The sequence below is a fragment of the Erpetoichthys calabaricus genome, chromosome 3 (genome assembly GCF_900747795.2).
Source record: "Erpetoichthys calabaricus chromosome 3, fErpCal1.3, whole genome shotgun sequence".
Lineage (NCBI taxonomy): Eukaryota > Metazoa > Chordata > Cladistia > Polypteriformes > Polypteridae > Erpetoichthys > Erpetoichthys calabaricus.
In genome coordinates, this window is record NC_041396.2 from 161,924,063 (window position 1) to 161,943,966 (window position 19,904).

The 19,904-nt window shown below is 37.4% G+C and overlaps 1 long non-coding RNA gene across 1 annotated transcript in view; it reads left to right on the forward strand.

Moving 5' to 3' along the window:
• The window catches only part of LOC114648436 (uncharacterized), a 35,622-nt gene extending 20,416 nt beyond the window's left edge, over window positions 1-15,206 (forward strand). Inside the window, exon 2 of the long non-coding RNA XR_003715699.2 lies at window positions 14,337-15,206. This is a non-coding gene — a long non-coding RNA (uncharacterized LOC114648436). The remainder of the gene's footprint in view (window positions 1-14,336) is intronic.
• The last annotated feature ends 4,698 nt before the right edge of the window (window positions 15,207-19,904 follow it).

The following is a 19,904-nucleotide window of genomic DNA, read 5'->3' on the forward strand; positions in this document are numbered from 1 at the left end:
CTGTTGAAATGTTTACCCTTTCAGTTTTACAGCCTATAACAAACCTCTTACTGCCACCAAAACTTGCTTGCTTTATCAATAAACTATCGGGTTTCTTTTGTTTGCCTTCGTCAGTTTAAAAGCTCTGAGAGTTTTTTGTTTTACTGTATGTAATGCATTACATTATGTGATGCATTTAGCTACCCACAGATTATCTGAATTCACCAATATTTAACTGAAATGACCTTTTTATGTACTATGGTATGAGTTGCAAAACAGAAGAAAGACATAAAAATCATGCTTGAAACTAACCCTATTGCAAGAACGCCATAAACAAAGTGAATTAATATTCAAGACCAGCAGAAAACGGTTTGAAATGGAAGACTGTGCTATTAAACAAGTATCTATTTACATAATGATCTGCACACCGGAGTGATGATTAAAGTAAACGCTTAAGGTTCACTGGCAAATCTAATGAAAAATGACTAAGCGTGACTCACTATTGCCTTATGCTTTGGCGCAGAAAATGTGCCATGTTAAAATTTGTTTCAAATGATATGGCAGGCAAACAGCAGTAATCTAAAACAAGTCAGCTATGTCCAAATCAGGCTCATGTGTAAGAAGCAGCCAAAGAGCTGCATAATTGACAGGGAGGTTAGTAACACTGATACTTCAGTTTCTTACCATATTATGTAGCAGGGGCATTTGGAATGGCACTGGGGGTCTCTGCTGTCCGCTCAGTGTTTGAATTCCTGGCAGATTAGTTTATGTGTGCACTTTTCATATTCTTATGTTCACATAGACTTCCTCAAGGTTTCAGTAACACCCAAAAATCAAAACTGCTGATGACCTCTTTTAAAAGATTCTGTATGTGGAAACTGGTTATAGACTTTAAAATTTAGAAATGTGTTCATACCTAGATATGTGAAGCTGGTTATGAAGAAACATTGATTTCCTACTTTCCAGTATGACAAACAAAGAAATTATTTACTTTAATAGTTTTCTTTATTTGCATTTAAAAATCAGGATGGATCTACTGTGAAATGAGAATGTTTGAGCAGCACAAGTTAAGCAAGAGAATTCTTACAATTCCTGTTTTAAAGTGCTCTCTCAAGAAACTGAGCTTTTAGAACTTTTCAGTATAAGTTGGGGCTTTCTGTAAACTCACCACCAATGGGTAAATAGAGACTAACATGATGGAACCAAAAAAAAAAAAAAACTTCAAACCTTGATTTTCCCATTAAACGCAGAGGTTTACATGTAGTGCTCCACTGTTTACATACTTCTCCATTTGAAACACAGGCAGGTTAATTGATTTGCTCTGGGTCACACAGTAGCTCAGTGGGCAAGACTGCACTTCTGGCCTTAAGCTTTACATTACATTTCTGTATTTGGCTGACACTTTTATCCAAGGCAACTTACAACATCTGAGATACAAAAAGTAGATTTTCTGGCCACAGTTGCTGATCTCGTCACGGGACCATGTCAATTCCAATGAGTGAAAATCTCTCTCCATGTCTATTTTACTGACTTAGTGCTGACTTTTCAGCACAGTCGTGCTCACTACTTTTTGTGACAGCTAATAATGTGCTGCCTGACGGAGAGAGTGGTGAATGATGGGTTAAGAGGTTAACAGTCTTGACCCTTTTTTCTTTTTCTGTTGTTTTATTTTACCAAACATGAGGAAGATGAGCCTTTATTCTATTTGTGAGGTTCAAAACACCAGCGTTCCTTATTCCTCATTGCTACAATGTATGCATTGTTCTTCCAGATGAGCATTCATTGTTTGTTAGCTCTCATGCACACAGAGCTGCCCCTATAAGTAAAGACAAAATCAAAACTGTTTGATTTCATTGGAGTGAAGTGCAGACTAGTTGGAGTGAGTGGCTGGGTATGTCACATTAGGTAAATGGCTTCACAGGAGAAGCTGCAGACAGTTGTAGACTTGCTAAGATTATGTAAATGAAGGCTATGACTGAAAATCACTTGAAAGTCACATAATGCAACATAGCTTTATAGAGAGTGAATTTACATTGGGACTTGGTTGTCTGCAGTGGTAGCGCTGCTGCCTCGCAGTTTGGAGACCTGGGTTCACTTCCCGGGTCCTCCCTGCGTGGAGTTTGCATGTTCCCCCATGTCTGCGTGGGTTTCCTCCGGGTACTCCGGTTTCCTCCCACAATCCAAAGACATGCAGGTTGGGTGCATTGGCAATCCGAAATTGTTCCTAGCGTGTGCTTGGTGTGTGTGTGCGCCCTGCCCGAGGTTTGTTTTCTGCCTTGCGCCCTGTGTTGGCTGGGATTGGCTCCAGCAGACCCCCGTGACCCTGCAGTTAAGATATAGCGGGTTGGATAATCGATGGTTGGATGGACTTGGTTGTCCTGGTCTCATAGAGCCATGTGTTTCTCATTTCTGATGAGAACTGGTACTTACTTATTACAAAATTCTGTCCATTTTTATTCCCATTAATTTATTTCACAGATGAGTGCACAGAAGATGATTTAAATGAATATATAATATAATAATATATTTTTATGTATGTCTAGGCCACTGGTGTGAATGTCTCTGACCAAACAATCAGAAACAGACTTCATGATGGTGGCCTGATGGCCCGATGTCCTTTAGTGGGCCCTGTGCTTACTGCCCGGCACCATGGAGCTCGATTGGCATTTGCCATAGAAAACCAGAATTGACAGGTCCACTACTAGTGCCCTGTGCTTTTCACAGATGAGTGCAGGTTCACCCTGAGCACATGTGACAGACATGAAAGGGTCTGGAGAAGCCATGGATAACATTATGCTGCCTGTAACATCATTCAGCATGACCGGTTTGATGGTGGGTCAGTGATGGTCTGAGGAGGCATATCCATGGAGGGACGCACAGACCTCTACAGGCTAGACAACGGCACCTTGACTGCCATTAGGTATCCGGATGAAATCCTTGGACCCATTGTCAGACCCTATGCTGGTGCAGTGGGTCCTGGGTTCCTCCTGGTGCACAGCAATGCCTGGCCTAATGTTGCAATAGTATGCAGGCAGTTCCTGGAGGATGAAGGAATTGATACCATTGACTGGCCCCCACACTCGCCTGACCTAAATTCAATAGAACACCTCTGGAACATTATGTTTCGGTCCATCTGACAACGCCAGGTTGCACCTCAGACTGTCCAGGAGCTCAGTGATGCCATGGTCCAGATCTGGGAGGAGATCCCCCAGGACACCATCCGTTGTCTCTTTAGGAGCATGCCCCGACGTCAGGCATGCATACAAGTATGTGGGGGCCATACAAACCACTGAGTACGATTTTGAGTTGCTGCAATGAAATTTCGGCAAAATGGACTAGCCTGTCGCATTATTTTTTCACTTTGATTTTCGGAGAGTCTTTGAATTCAGCCCTCTGTAGGTTGATCATTTTCATTTCCATCAAACAATGTGGCATCCTTTCATTCCTAACACATTACCCAGTCCATATCAGTATAGATATCAAGCATTATTTTTTTCCCATTGAGATCTGATGTGTTTTTAAAGTGTTCCTTTAATTGTTTTGAGCAGTATAGTTTATTGGGGGGCTTTCATAGCAACACTTTAACTGAGAATGATGTCATAAAAAACAGAACATACTACAAAATGTGATGTATTAAGTAAATAAATAAATGTATGGGAATACATAAAGTACAAAAAAGGACAAAGCAACCCTCCTTTTACACTCCTAGGGCCTACCTCAATTGGTGCAAGTCCCTGCCTACTAGGTGGGGTGGCTTGTTCTACTGAACTACCACATACTGCTAATGACACTCCATCATTTACTCTTCTTTCTCTCTCTCTACAACCCTAGCCTTTCTCTCACTAGGTGGTTCCATCCCAAAATCATCTCCAGAATTTGAGCTCAATGGAATTTCAATTGAGGCGTCTTTTAATGCTTTGCTAAAGTCACAATAGTTCATGCCTACAATTACTTCAAAGCTTAGGCTGAGTGTATGAAGTCTTGAGGTCAATAAGGCTCTCTAGTAGGGCCAGAGACCACTGCACTCCTGAATCTTTTTATTATACCACACCATTTGTTGTCCACTGTTTGCCAAAAGGCATTCCAACTTCCTGCTGAATCTTCAAGGCATCTTTCTTACATCCTTTACTGACTTGCTTGTCCTTTAGTGTCCTGACATTAAACTGTAGTAAGGACAGAACCTACAAAGGGAATAGATTTGTAATTGGTAGATTGCATCAGGATAAGATATGAGTGTCTCCAGATATTGGGACATCTTCAGTAGCTTCAGAGACTAGAAAACCGGATGGAAATTAAAGACATTGCTACTAGAAAATGACAAGGACTGGTACTTGCTGTCGGTCTGTTTTCTATTAAATGTTGCTTTGCACTTTATTTAATTTTTTTTTTTAGAAATATGTACAGTACAGTGTAAACAAATACCGTGCAAGGTGTTTTTTGTAATACCATACTGTTTTCTTGAATAAAGCCAAATGACTAATCTTAGGAAACTGGTTGGAGAAAAATAATATTAGTTAAATATAAATATGTGTGCTGGATTCTTTAGGCCTCTCAGTCTTCCAAACAGATGAAAATTCTTTTGTTATATTGAGCAATTTCATATAGCTTTTGATATTGCTGTTCATATTACAGGACATGATGGAGCTATATGTCGCATGTACATTACCACAAATATTGTGTAGACTGAAAAATGAACAGTAAAATACTGAACAATATGTGTTACATATAAAGAGTAATAAAGTTTTGGAAAGCAAAAAACGTAAACTGTCATTATGCATGCAGCAGACATTATGGATGGTATCAGACTGATTTTATGTTGTGCAGGTCACTGTAATGATTTCTAATCTGGAAGATCTATAACACCAACCTTTGCTGTCTCACCACCCAAGATAACAGACTGTCTTGTTAATAAGCGGAACATGCCTCTATGAGTTGTTCAGCTTGCAGTTTTGCTCTTCCCCAAATTGATTTTATGCTTATTTTCAAATGTATGAAAGAAGTGCTTCTAAGATTAAGAATACTAAACCATCAGGATGAACCGCAGACTATTCAAGTAGTTTATTTTTTTAAATCTCCAGGATCCTGGTTAGAAATACAGAGCAGACTAAGCCTTAAATTCCATTTTAGAGATATCCTTCTTTACCAGTTTACTGCAAGTTCCTGGATCAGTGGCTTCATCTAAAATCTTTACCTCATCCACTCTTCTCTGTAAATCCTGCTGCTTATGTTACTTTTGTTTGGCTGGCCTAATTATTTGTGCAACAGCCATTAGCCTTCACTTTAGTGCAATGGAAGGGGCTTACACACAGGTGTTCTGGTGTACGACAACTTCATGGTCACAGGAGGTTTTATCTGAAACAGCTTGTGTGAATAAGGAAACATGTGGATGGATTGTGAGGCTGATCCCTTTCAAGAATGAAAAGCAAACCTTTGTGTTTCATTCCATGGAAAAAATTAATTTTCAGCAAAAGAGTGCAGAATAAAATATCCGTCAGTCAGTCAGTCAATTCACCAAATGATCAGCAGACTTAAAGGCTCTAGACTGAGAACAGGCTGTTTAAGAACGTAATTGATCATTAAGTATAATTATGGCCATTAATGTATAATTTAAAAACTGTTAGCAATATTTTGTCTGTTCCTTTGCTTATTTTTCACCACCCACTTATTCATCCACATATCCCATGACACAGAATTGCAAGGTGAACAGTTTTCCTGAAAACCTGGTTATGTATAAAGAGTAATCCATAATAGATTAGCTTAAAAGAATTATACTATACTTGAAATCAGTGGAGCCCCAAAGTATATCTGTACACTCTATGCATATCCTAAAACCTAAATATTACATTTGATTTAACTAGCGTGTGTTACCTAAAATTCATAAAGGGTGCAGGAGCAAATAGTAATGCTGAAGCAGGACCAGTGTGATAACTGCAGGTGGATGGACTTAGATAAATACTTCAATAATTATCTGTATCATATTTTTACATGAGTTGCTACTGACAGCTAATGTGGAGTTGGCTTTCGCGTATTACTTGCGAAGCTCCTGTGGGCAGTCCTTCCTACAATTTTAATATTGGGATTGTAATTCTAAATCCTGTATTTTCTGTTTATGAACTTCTTGTTCTTTTTCTTCCCGCTTCTATGTTGTTGTTCTTTTTCCTCTTCATCTTTTCACACTTCTATGTGAAGTCAATTTCCTTGATCAGTCTTCTCCAAACATCTCATTACCAGTCAAGTCCTTTTCCTTCAGATCTTATTTTACTTTATTCATCCACCATTGCTTTGGTCTCCCCTGTTTTGTCTTCCCCTGTACTTTCCTTCCCACAACTCCTTTGCCAACATATTCATGGTCTCTTCTTCTCACAGGTCCATACCACTTCAGCCTACCTTCCTGTACTTTCTTAGATCTCTCTCCCACTTTTTTGTGCCTTTAATGGTCTCATTTCTTATTTGGTCCTTTTTAGTAATTCTATACATTCCATCTCAACATTCACATTTCTGCAAAATCCAACTTCTTCCCCTGCACTCCCTTTACTGCCCATGTCTCAGCTCCATACATCATTGTTGGTCTTACCATTGTCTTTAGAACCTTACCATTAACCTTTGCCTTAATTCTTTGATTGCACAATACTCCTGATACATTGTTAAAACAGCTCCATCCACACTGCACTGTACAGGTTATTTCTGCATCTGGTTTCCATCTTGGGCTACGACTGATCCTAGATATTTAAATTTATCCACTCTTTTCAATAGCTGTCCCTGCAGACTAACGTCTGAGACCTGATCATCATTAAATCTCACATATTCTTCTTTCTTCCTACTCATCGTCAGTCCTCTATCTTCCAAAGCCAATCTCCAATATTCCAACTTCCTCTTCACCTTATTTTTTCTGGTGCTACACAACACAATGTCATTACCAAAAAGCATGCACTGGGGGATTAGTCTCTTATCCCATAACTCAGTACATCTATATCCAGATCAAAGATGGATGTAAGGAATTGAATAAGATCCCCTCTAATTTGGATTTGGTCTGTTACCACAAAACTGCTTTTAACCCGAGTTCTCACTCCATCATACATTTCCTGGACAATACTCTCATATTCCTCTGGTGCTCATTATTCTCTCATGCACCTCCAGACTTCTTGACATGGCACTCTATCATAAGCTTTCCCCAAATCAATAAATACCATTTGCAAACCTTTCTGATGTTCTTGATGTTTCTCTATGAGCTGTCTCAATGCAAAGACTGCATCAGTTGTTCCTATCCTTAGCATAAAACCAAACTGCTCCTCTCCTATGGTGGTCTCTGGAAAAAGTTATTCATAAAGCAACTAGTAAAATAAATATTTATGAAATATAAGACAAGAAGTGCTGGACTATGGCTATCCCATTTCATTAGTAAGCTCCCAAGTGGATGCCCTTCAAAAATTTTTTCAAAGTAAACATTAAGTACTGTGGGGTCTATGTATTGTAACATCTCCCGATCTAGCAGCAATTGTTCTCTTTTGCTTCTGGCCACAAGTCTACCTCCTCCAGCCACATCAGGACCTCACCTTGCCTGAGCACTTCCTGATTGCCCAGTTATTTTATTAGTTGCTGTCTTTGGGACTATTTGATCTCCATAGAAGGCAACTCTCGCCTGAACATTGCCTGATTTGAACCCTCTTCCCTGGCTCTTTTAATATTGCTATTTGGAACAGTACCTTGGGCTCCTTGGAGATCCTTTCATATTTTTCTGTACTTTCTTTGGTCTTCTTTTGCACTTTTAACCTTTGTCTGCAGCCTTTGCATTTTTTTAAATTTTCACACAATTGTCAACATTCTTCCAAGCCACTGGCACAATTGTGTAATGAGAAATATAAGCAGGTAACTCTTGCATCCTCATGTTTCATCCCTCTTGATTCTCTTCACTTCTACATCAGTACATCATTTCTTTTTGTGCCTGTCTCAGAAAGTCACCATTCTCGTATGCCCTTTTAACAGACCCCTGGTCTGACTAACACTTTCCCAGTTTGTCATTTGTCTTAAGAAAACTGAATCTTATTTATCATTTACAGTATTCAGAGTATAATTTTTTGCATAAATAGTGGGTAACAGTGCTTTGACTGCAAAAGTGGGATTGACCAACTTTTTATGTATAAATAATTATTACATATTAAGCACAAAATGTACAAGTACCTTTACCACATATATGCTAAACTGAAAAAGTAATAAAGACAGGGGTGCCGAACATTTCTCTTACACTGTCATCTGATTTTAAAGCTAATTATTACTAAATATAGATAAAGTCAACTGTAATCAATAATTAATTAAGAGAGCAAACAAAAATACATTTGATGTTAAATAAACGTTTTATTTATCATTCATAATTTATTATTTACAGTTCAGTGACTAGGATTTTGCAAGGCTTGCAAACATCGTTGTTGCAGCTGAGTATGTACATGTTCACATCAGACCACTTTCCCATACCACTGGAGATTTATTATTTATAAAGTTGGTTAAGGTGACATAAAACTCATCAAATAAACTTATGGAGTTGCCCTCTTAAATTTCAGGGTCAGAAAAAACCAAAGCTTATTCTTACAGGACAGAAGTCAGCTATGGAGTGGGTGCCAGTTAGATTCTGGGCACACAACAACATTGGGCAAATGTTGAGCCCCCAATCAGCTTAAAATGCCTATCTTTAGAAAAATAAAATCAGAATAACCTGTAGGAAACCCATGCAGACCCAAGGGAGACTGCAATAAGCACTGTGCCCTACATGAAAATCAAAGAGAGATACAACTTTATTGTCCCAAATGGGAAATTTTGCTTTTTACAGACGCTCAAGAAATATATTAAACAATAACAACCAGACCAAACACACACAAAAGTACAAAAAAGAAGACAAAAACCTCTAACTTGACTAAAGATAAGAGAACAGTAACAATCACAGTGAGGTGTTGCTGTGGGTCTGGAGCCCCCCAAAGATACACATTAATCAAGGAAGTACTTGAAAAGTGGAAAATTAACAGTCAAAATGAAGTTAAACATTAATGAGTTATCCACTTGGTTTTCTTACTAAAGTATATTGAACCCCTCCTGCACCTTTTGGAAAAGGAGGTTATGTTGCCCATATACTTTCCAATTGGAAGCTATGATCTATAAAAACATAATTCATTTATACTTGAATAATATCAGACATCAAGATGCTTTTGACAAAGGTTGAACTATTCTTTCTACCAAGTTTTAAATTAAGCTCATTTTTAGTGCAACATTTTAGAAGAGTGACTAGCAATGCACTGGACTGTGATTCCAGTGTGAGTTTATTTTCACAATATAAAGAATTCAGTTTTGGAAACAGTCGTCTGAGGCATCCAGTGTGGTCTGCAGTAGACTGGTGTGCCACTAAAGTTTGGCTCCTGGCTTGTATTGAATATTGAGGTTACAGACTGGCAAAGTTTAAAAAAATAATCAAGATATGGTAAACTTCATTGAAAAGAAGTGACTAGTTAAAGCTGTTAGTCTTTAAGTCTTAAAAATGAAGCCAAATTTATGAAATATCAATTCTGACTTTTACAGTCATGCTACTTAGCAATGTTTTATGTGTTTAAATATAAGGGGTGGAACACAATATTTCCAAAATATCAACAACAGAATTTTGTTTTTTTTGTTGTTGTTGTTGTTCATTTTTCTATATTTTATTCCTGTGATCGCTTGTTATGACAGCCATTTTAGATCTTTAAAGAATTGGAATTCTGACATTATATGGCATTTAGAGTGTACGGCTGTATACTGAGTGTGATGTGTATGTGCACGTGTTTTAGTATTATTTCATGTTAAACAACATATGTACAGTACATGCACATATGTATGCATATGCAAACGTCAAATTAAAATGGCTTTATTGAATCTATCACGAATGGTTTTAGTTGTATAGAGTACAAGTTTTCTTATGTTCCGAGACTCAGGTGTGTTTGCACTAGAATTAAGAGCTCTAAAGGACATATTCCTTGTACACAGATAGACAGTACCTACACACTAGATAGACAGAAATAATGAATAATCCTGCTGTTAATTGCGTTTTTTAGTGTTTATTGTACAGTTTTCGGTTATATTTTTTTGTGCTATTTCATTCCTGTTTCTGTCAATTTCTTTTATGTTTTTTTATTCAAATTGATTTATTACCATCATATTTATGATCATCATATCTATGTTTTCAAGACACATTGAAGCAATTATAACAAATGTTTAAAAGTGTTGTGCAGTTTAAGTTTATATGAGAAATCATATAAAAAAAACAGGTAACAGGCTTCCCTAGTTCTGCTTAGTTTCTGATTGTTAGCCTTTAATACTAACATACATTTTGTTTCTTCAAAGGGTTATTTGCACATAAACAGAATACTGCTGCCTCTCAGCAGAGATCTTTAGTTATTGGTTTAGTTTAGATTTAATACATGTTATTAATCCCAAGGGGAACTTTATGATGCGAAACATGCATTTTATACGTGTAAGCAAGCAAACTTACACACAGGTCATGTTCAGTGCCGTAAATCATGTGAAATAGTGCAACATAAAGTGATACATATCCACATAGTGAAAAAGTACTAAACAATATGTTACATATTAATTACCACTGAATAATCTAATGAAGTATAACTTTAATATGTACTTACTAGTCATTTAGCCCGTTACAATAACGGGCGCTAGAACAGTAGTGCATAAACATTAGTAGGAACAGTCTATATTAAATGGCAAGGGACTTTGACCTCATTCTTTTTGTTGGTCATATTTTTCTTTCTTTCAGCCTTTCTTTTGTTGATGTTTACTTGCTGAGCTGACCGTTCTTCGTGGGCTGCCGCCATGTATTGTGTGTCTTTAATTTTCTGTGATAGTAATACTGTCTTGTACGTCCACTGACTTGTACGTCCGTAATATACCTTTAATTTTCTCTGGTGGTAATACAGGCGTGTGCATCGGCAATATGCCTTTACTCTCCTCTGACAGTAATACTGGCTTGTATGTGGCTGTAATATGCGTCACTGTATTGTGTACCTTTAATTTCCTCTCGCAGTAATACTGGTTTGTATTTCCGTAAAACGCCTCTAACTTTCTCTGACAGTAATATCGCGCATCGCACCGTGCCCCGCGCATGCGCACTTCACCAGAAGACACACACACACGGACACCTGGGCGCAAAAAGGGATTTTATTAAAGAGGATTTTCCTAGGTCAATGCTTTGTTAATAAAGAAGGCTGTGGCAAAAGGATTTAAATCCCTCACCAAAAAAACATAAATATGTTATAAGACATAAAGGGAGAAATTAGGAATGTCTTTATGACTTAAGCTGTTTTCACACCTACTTCGCTTTGCCCAGTTATTTCAAACTCTGGAGCAATTTTCCCTGCACTCCAATTCATCTTGGTAGATATAAAAACACACAATAAAAACAGAGGTCTCAGCATGTTAAGCAAGCCCTGGATGAAAATGATATAACATGGCACTGATCTATTGAAAAATTAGCATGCATTATGGGTAAAATTTTTGCAAGCTCAGGTTGTCACACTATGGCATTGTTGCTGGAAATTAGGCAATCCCAGGGTGTCCCACTTGTCCTCCATTCAGTTGGATACAGGCTCTGAGTCTTCTGGCTACAGATGCGGGGACGATTCCAATTCAGCATGAAGACAATTCTTCATGTCATCAGTTCGCACACTTCTCGATGGTTCCTGGATTTTTCGGGTGATTGGCGCTACCAGTCCAGTCAAACATTTCGTTGATTTGGGAGATCGTGTTCCTATGCACTGCAGGCGGTCCAAATTCCTCCAACATCCTGCGTTGCACCTCGGAAACACTGCCCGTTATCGAGAAAAAATGAACACATAGCACCCGCTGTTCGACTGACAACTGTCTCCCTGCCATTTTGGAATGCAGGGCAGGTGCTGCCATCTATCTGAAACAAAAATAATTTTTTGTGAATTCTCTATGTAATAAACTTAATAAGTTATAGCGTAATTGCATAATTAGATCTGGACCACCCTATACAATTCACATGAAACATCTTGCACAAGTACCCGTCAATTAGACCAAGCCTGATTCAATGTAAAGGCCTCTCTATCTCTCTCTCTTTCCCACATTTGGATACCCGATTATTCGCAGAAATCTGACTTCTAAAGTGCCTTGTAAACCCTTATTCTGATTAGAGAGATCAGGTTATTGACCTCTGAGAAACCTGATTACCAGAGGTAGATTTCTTCACAAAAAATCCAGTTATGTGGCCATGTACATCCAAAACCAGGTTGCTGTTAAGGATTTTGTAGTCTACGCATTTCCACTGCACTCTGTCAGTCTGCGCATGTATTTGCTTAACACACTCTTTTAGCAATCACATGTATATAGAAGCATCCACAAAATACATTTTCAGAGGCAAATATTTGGGTGATCACAATATTCCTTCTCCTGGCTGAAATAATCTGTTTCAATATTTCAGAAAACATTCATTTATGTTGATGAGCTCAACGTACAGTGCTAAGTGCAGCAAGACAATCTCGAGAGCAGTAGGGTAACATGCTAAAAGTAAAGTGTGTTACTTGATTTGACTACTTTTTAATGTAACAAGTAACCTAACACAATACTTATTGAAGTAAAAATACCAGCAGCACTTGGTGTAAGGTATGGAGCACATGTATCGGGCCTGTTTCAGGGTTCAATTGCAAATCCAAGCAGAAAAGCATTTGCTGTGTGCAATCCAGCTAATAGAAACTATAAACAGAGCATCAGTTTGACTAAACATATTATAAAACATAAGAAAATGATCACAGGCATCATACTTATTTTTGTATTCACAGTGGCTGATAATGACGTTTCACAAGTTTTGGTGCAGTTTAATGATCTCAGAAGGGCTCCAGGATGGCTCCAGAAGATTACTTGTGCATGTAAAAGCTGAATATTAAGAAACCAGTTTTCTTTGTTTACCGGGTTATTCACCTTAACCTGATTATGTGTTTGCATGTAAAAGCAATGACAGAGTCAACGCTATTGGCTTGGGATGTAAACTGTTCAAAGATAAGCCTCAGATGTTTTTAAATCATTGATCTTATTGTTGTTTTAAGGACTCATTGATTGGGCTGTGTTATGATTATTTGTATTTAGGTATACTGTACTTGATAAGCTGCAAAAAAACATTTTGAAGATTCGGTTAGTCATTCGTAACTGAAAAGAGCAAAAAGAAAAATTCGGACGTGAGTGTCAGTAAGCTTTGCACCCAAGGAACCAAGTTACCCGAACTATTATATACCATTTCAGTAACTGCTCTAATGTTGAATTCATATTTAATTGCAGAATTACAGTATTTGAGAGTCCCTGTAGGTTGTCTCTTTCACTTACACAATTTGGCTCAAATACTAATTAACACATTGTCATCTCATAACAGGCTTAAGTTTTGAGTTTGATATTTTTCCGTCCAGCTCTTTTAGCTTTAGACCATCCTCAAGAAACAATGACACACAGACACACACACACACAGACACACACCCATCATTGAGTTATTGATGTTTTCAATATTAGGGGATCCTAAAACATCGAGATCTGTCTAAAACTGGGTGAACAAATGTTCTGACAAAACTAAAGCTTTCATTCCTCCCCCATAGATGATAAGTTATGGTGGGGGAGGGCACAAAGGAAAATGTTTGCCACAAACTATAAAACAATGGTAATATACCACAGTAAGGAGAAGCAGCTACATCTTATATCAAATATTTTTATTTTTCACTAACCGTCCATTGCTGTACACAGTAAGAAATCTCTGACAATTGTAATAAACTGGAAAGAAAACAGGATACAGACTTAGGGAAACCAACTCTGTCTGGTTTCTGATTTCTAGTAGAAAAGCAACATTAAAACACCAACATGACTTAAAAGTAGCAGTATGCATGCCTGACAGCATTTTTTAATGGTTCTAGGTTTTCCTGGCTTTTTTTGACAATTACTGTGAAATTTTTCCATGTTAAGGACATGTTGAGCTCACAAAGGAAAGACTTACCGACTTTATCATTTTAATGATTTTTTTATGTTTACAGATAAACATAAATTCAAGAGTGTACTTTTCTTAATGGAAGCTCATAAATTTTGGAAATGGATGCATAAAATAGCTCATGCTTTCAGCAAGCAAAAAATTAAGTTAAAGCACACAAAAGAGCTTACTTGGGGTATGCTATACCTTGAAATGCTATAAAATAAGGCAAACACACTACTCTCTGGAATAAGACAACTATGTGGTGTTTTTTTCCAAGATACAAATACTATAAGGAAAGATGCTTGGCTTTTTTTTCAGAAAAAAAGGATGCCAAATTATAATTGATTTTTTTTTTCATTCACAGAATCCAACTGCCTACTCCAAAATAAAAATCTGAGGACATGTGGATACACAGAAGGACAGGAGGATGTGCTATTTGGACAATATATCCTGTAGCTATGATGGATGTGTAACTATTAGAAATGTTCAACAGTTTGATGAAATTAGTTTATTTTATGAGTATTATTCAATATCTAGATTTTATTTAAAATGTGTGTGAGAGTTGAAGTGTGAGAATATGGGTTTCTTTTTAAAAATTGCACATAAAAGGAAAACTGCACAATTTCAAGTATTATAGTTTCAAACTTATTAACACCTAAAAAACAACACATTCCTTAAAACAATTTTACCTTTCCTATGCATACCGTAAGTATTTACATGGGAAAAGTATTATGATGGGATATAAAATGTTGACTTCTTTGCAGATTTTGATAGCAAGTGAAAATGATTTTGACTTTCTGTGCACATTGGCCTGAGATATTTTAGGTCTAAAATCAGAACTTTATGTAGTGAAAAACCCATGTCTTGCACACCTTAGATTTTTTTTACATATCTTTTCAATTAATTTATATCATCAACTATTACAACAGAGGTTTGGTGTCCATGTATATTTCCAAACTAGCTTATAAAAGATTTCTAAAATATCAAATATATATACATCTGAGTTCAAACAACGGTAGTTTCTTTTTAAATTGTATGTAAATCACTTTTGGTCCAGAAAGCACATAATGAATCTATGCTTGCTTTATCTTTAAAAGGAAATCTCATGATAAAAGCTAAACAAAATGGTAACAGCATGTTGCAATACTTGTATCACCTTTATTGTAATATTCTGTGTATTTTCATTATGGTGTTCTTCCATTTTAAAGAACAAATAAAGACAATATGCAACATGTCTATGGTTCTTTGTCATTCCTTGTCATTCAGTCCTGTGTATGCTGCTATACTGTCTCTACATTTCTTCATATTTGCATTAATTATAATATATATAGCCCCTAAGGCTGCGTCATAAAATAGCATTATATTATATTATTTTGCATTAGCACACTGTTTTAATATATTGCACCATAAAGAAAGCGCAAGTAATACAAGTAAATAATTTATAGAGGTTTTAACGTATCTTCCACCGAGCTAAGTACATTTGTCTTTTCATCACTCTACTTTCTTCGTTGAGGAAGATGATTGCAGTGGACATGTTGAATATGTTTTTAAGCAAACGTCTTGAGCCCTATCGGCACAAAATGGTGGGTGGTCTTGGCTGGCAAGATGTGACAGTTTGCTTTATTTGTTTCACTTCTGAATGCAGACTGATCCAAGTAGTCTTAACTCAGTCATTGTCCGGCTAATCAGCACGCATGAGGTGCATTTGTCAAACTAATTATAAATTATATATGTACCTTTATGGGAATGGATAACAATCAGGAGACAATGACATGATTAATCTATATTGATGTATGTAGGCAACAATTTGTCCCACACAGTTATCTTTTATTTCTCCAGCATAATTCTGTGGTTATACTGTTTAAGAGGCTGAACACATAAACACACATTTATAATAAACCTGTGTTGTGAAAAATGGAATGAAGATGACAAATAAAAATGGAGGAATGCTTCAGGAAGTGTAGAGCTTAATGATGCTCAATAACAGATAAATAAAACTCCTGTATAATCTTCACTTCAAGTTAATCCCACTGCAGCCACTTAATGATAATGTAAAGGTTAAGCAGTGAACATCTTACACCTCTGTGCAAAAGTAAGTGGCACTGGTGACCTTGGCTACAAGAATTTTGCTTTGGTGCAGACTTTTGTATTAAGCACTGCAAAACAGGTTAAATTATTCATGATTTGATGTCTGCAAATACTGCACAAATGAACAAAAATTAAGCTATACGAGTTAAAGAATTGCTGCACTAGGGGACTTCTGCTGAAGTAAACAAATTTTAAAAAGACTAATTCCATATGCAACTAACTGCCCAGGGTATTGTTTTTTATTCTGGTAAAAATTACCCAATGGTCATTGGTAGGTTTGTGTGAAAACAGGCAGAAATACAAGTTCAGAAGAAGATCATTGTAAAGTTGCTTCCCTTCACCTTATCTTGCTTTACCCTCAAAATGATGTGCTTCTTCCATCCGCGCTCCTAACTAACTAGAGCTGGTCTGTGGCAGGGTGGAGGTAGTGGTATTTCATTTAGCCTTAAGAACAAAGAGAGGAAAACAAAACAAAGTTCTCTATTTGTGAATTTTGCATTTGCTTATACAAAATTCAGACAGAACAATGGAAGTGTTCCAAATAATTAAATTTCAACCAAGCGAACATTGCACAGCTAAGGCATCTGAGTTGGTAGCTTCTACTCTACAACACAGAAATCCATGTGTGTTGTGAAAGCTGCACGTTCTGTTTGAAGCTGGTCAGAAGTACAAGGTGGTGTGGCGTTTGTTTGCAGTTTGCAAATCCATGTATATTGTGATTAGTTCATTAAAGATATTCAGGTTCCTCAGTACATTTCAGTGTTCAGCCAACAAAGGAGCACTAATGGGACTCCCAATTACAATGATGCATTTCTTACTCTGAACACAAGTAGTTGTAACTAAAAAGACAAAGTAGGTAAGCCCTTGTGATTCGCGGGTTTACAATTCGCAGATCCACCTATTCGCGGTTTTGACATCAATAATTAAATGGAAATTATTTTGAGAGTTTTTCAACCTACTGCGGAAAACCACAGACAATTCCATAGAAGCGCTACTTAAATGAACCCTGGGAGTACTGCATCATTGGGCAGCTTTGGCGGTTGGCACAAGAACTGCTGGGTGATACAAGATTTGGCACTTGTATTAAAAGTAAGCCATAAAAAGCCAGCAGTTTTATATTTGGTGGTGTCCTTCTGTTTCAACATTTCACTGAAGAATCTATAATAATAAAAGGCAAAGCCCTCACTGACTGACTGACTGACTCACTCACTCACTGACTGACTCATCACTGTTTCTCCAACTTCCCGTGTAGGTGGAAGGCTGAAATTTGGCAGGCTCATTCCTTACAGCTTACTTACAAAAGTTAGGCAGGTTTCATTTCGAAATTCAAAGCGTAATGGTCATAACTGGAACCTCTTTTTTGTCCATATACTGTAATGGAAGGCAGCAAGATGGCCGTAGGAGACTGAGTTGCGTGTCGCGTCATCACGCCTCCCACGTAATCACGTGAACTGACTGTGAACTCAGTACGTAGAAAAGAAGGAGGAGCCCCAAAGAGCGCTGAAGAAAACACTCATTACACAATTGACAAGGCAGCGAAACAATAAGAAGCGAGTGAGTGACGCATACAAGCATCTTCATAAGACACGAGGTATAAAAAAGCACGGTGTAAACCGTAAGTCTAAATTAACTTTATAGAAACGCTCCCGCTGCCGTTTGCAATACCATATTCGCGAGATACAAGTTTAATGAGAAGACACGAGGTATAAAAAAGCACGGTATAAACCTAACCTTAAATTAACTTTATAGAAACGCTCCCGCTGCCGTTTGCAATGCCATATTCGCGAGATACAAGTTTAATGAGAAGACACGAGGTATAAACTAGAGTTTGCATCACTTTGTAACAGAGTTAAAATTGCTGTAGCGAGAAACTTTTAACTGCCGGGTCTTAGCTAACATTAAATAAACCCGTGGACATCGCAACATCACACAAGAGAGCGGCTCACGTGAAGTGACTGAACGCAGCAGGAGTGATCACTTCCATGAATCAAACCTCTTCAAAAAACACATTACACAATTGATAAAGTAGGAAAAGAATATGAAACAAAGCACGGTATAAACCGTAACTTCAAATTAAGTTTATAGAAACGCTGCCGTTTGCAATACCATATTCGCCCCTGCGAAGCGCGGTGATTTTGCTATATATATTAAACTATTTCAACCATTGTATGATCTGCTTCTCGCAACTGAAAGAGGGCACCGTGGCAGAAGTTAGCCGACTTGCTCACCAACCACAAGCGTTACCTGGTAGGTAACCACCCATACAATCAGATTGTGAATCACACTACGAATGCCTGCAATGTAATTACCCCGATCTACATGCTGTCAAATGAACGAACCACACGCCGTAGCACAACGTTAGGGGCTTCGCCTCTACGTCCGAGGATCGATTCCAGTAAGGGAGTGCAGTGACTGTGTACTCCTAATGAGCCCACAATTACGGCGAAACACGTGTCGCATACTATGCATCTTCAAAGCACGGTGTAAACAGTAAGTTTAAATTGAGTTTATAGAAACGCTCCCGCTGCCGTTTGCAATACCATATTAGATGACTTTGTAACAGAGTTAAAATTGCTGGAGCGATAAATTTTTAACTGCTGGGTCATGTCGCGTGTTCTTGGGTAGGTACAACAAAAAATGTATACATTTATGCATGTAATGGGCAAACAAAAAATGTACTATACCCGAAAGCACTACAGTAGTACTCAATGTATCTTTACTTCTTAAATGTTAATGTTTTACTGTTTAATAATTTATACGCTTCTTATATGTTATTCAGATTCTTTTATCAAAATACCAGTAACAGCGCACTGCACGATAACGTGGAGTGAATATACTTGACATGACCATTCATAGTATTTATCCTCTTTCTCTGTACGTTTACCATTCGTTTGCTCAGAGGTTGATGACCTTGCTGCTTAATGAGCAGCTCTTCACCCTAGCGTCCCGCTGCTTCTCTTCTTTCGTCAGCATCTTTTCCCGTTAAAACTGATTTTTTTTAAAACTTAGTATGTTTTCTTTAATTTTTCAGTTAAGCTGGCACTTAAGTCTTCAATCTGCCTCAAGAATGATTAGCGGAGGTGGTAGACAATGAAAACGTCAGCCGTACGCATCCGCCACGCACGCACTGGTGCGCGCAGCTGTGAGTTGACTCTACAATAAAATAAAATAAAGATAAAAAGAGCAATAACTTGCAGCAACGCTATTCAATTACACTTGCCTAACGCCTCTCCTAAGGGGAAATACTGTGGGATCTGGGCATCCGTCAAAGCAGCAATCACAAGCCCGATTAGAAAGCGGGAAGCTGTGATTTGTCCTCTCCCTCCCATGTAACAATCGCAGCCCGTGTTGCAACGCACTATGTATGTATATGTATATATGTGTATGTGTCTGTATATGTATGTGTATATATATATATATATATATATATATATATATATATATATATATATATATATATATATATTTGTTCATATGTGTGGGAAAGCGAATAGTAGACGTGACGTAGTATATGTGTACCAAATTTCAAGTCAATAGGTGAAACGGTTTGCGAGCTACAGGTGATTTAAAATCCTGGACAGACAAACGAATAGCCACGGTAGCATATTATAGAAGAACATTTTACTGTTTAATAATTTATATTTATATGCAATGTGCTTCTTATATATTACTTCATATTCTCATATGATAATGATGTTAATGTTGTTTATATTGATTTCTATGTTATTGTAAGTGCCCTTTATTTGTGGAAAAATAAATTTGGCAATTAAACTTATTTTATACATACATTTTATTTTTTTCTCTTGCACTCAGTGAGCGAATCCACTGGGTAATCAGCTATATA